Source organism: Schistocerca serialis, chromosome 5 (genome assembly GCF_023864345.2).
Source record: "Schistocerca serialis cubense isolate TAMUIC-IGC-003099 chromosome 5, iqSchSeri2.2, whole genome shotgun sequence".
In the NCBI taxonomy this organism is placed as follows: domain Eukaryota; kingdom Metazoa; phylum Arthropoda; class Insecta; order Orthoptera; family Acrididae; genus Schistocerca; species Schistocerca serialis.
The window spans coordinates 99108476-99109324 of NC_064642.1; positions in this window are offsets into that span (position 1 = coordinate 99108476).

Here is an 849-nt window from a genome sequence, read left to right on the forward strand (position 1 = left end):
ATGGAAACGAAACTATGAGGCGAATTTAAATACAGAAGCAGGTAGTATATGTGTGCAAATATCTACAAAATATGTTTAATTTATGTGAAGTGTATGAGATGCGCCTATGTGGACAAAGTAATGGGCAAAAATTTCTTCCTAAATACCTGTATCAAATTCAACCAAATTTGGTACATTTATTTTACTATCTGAAATGCAATAATAGTGGGGCTAAGAACCATCAACTTCCTATTGGGACTGGGGTGATAACTAAAAGAGAGGAGGGGCATGGAGGAGATGGATTTAGAGGATGGGAGAAGGAGAATGTCAGAAGCCGTTGGACAGAGGGGGGAGAAGCAGATGGAGAGAGGGAGTGGCTGAAGGTGATGGACAGAGCAAGAAAAGGGGAGCAGATTGATAGGGGTTGGAGAAAGTGCACAGGGAGAGCAGGTGGTGGTGATGGTTGGAAGGCGCAGGGGACATACAGAGAGAGAGAGGGAAGGAAGAGAGAGACGGTGAGAGGGGAAGGAGGAAATGGACCGAGAGATAGGGGAGGGGTGAAGGGATGGCCAGAGGGGGAAGGAGACGATGGGCAAAGGGCGACAAGCAGACAGCAAAGAGAGGGAGGAGGTGATGGACAGAGAGAGAGAGGGAATAGTAGATGGACAGGGAGTGGGGGATGGAGGATGTGGACAGACGGAGGGGTTGGTGGAGATGTATAGAGAGGGAGCTAGGAGGATATGAACAGAGAGAGAGAGATGGGGAAGTAGGACATGGACTAACAGGAGAGTGGAGTTAATACATACCTGGACAATACTGGGCGCTCAGTGATATTTTATATCCAAGGTGGCTAAAGTTAGAGGCTTGTTG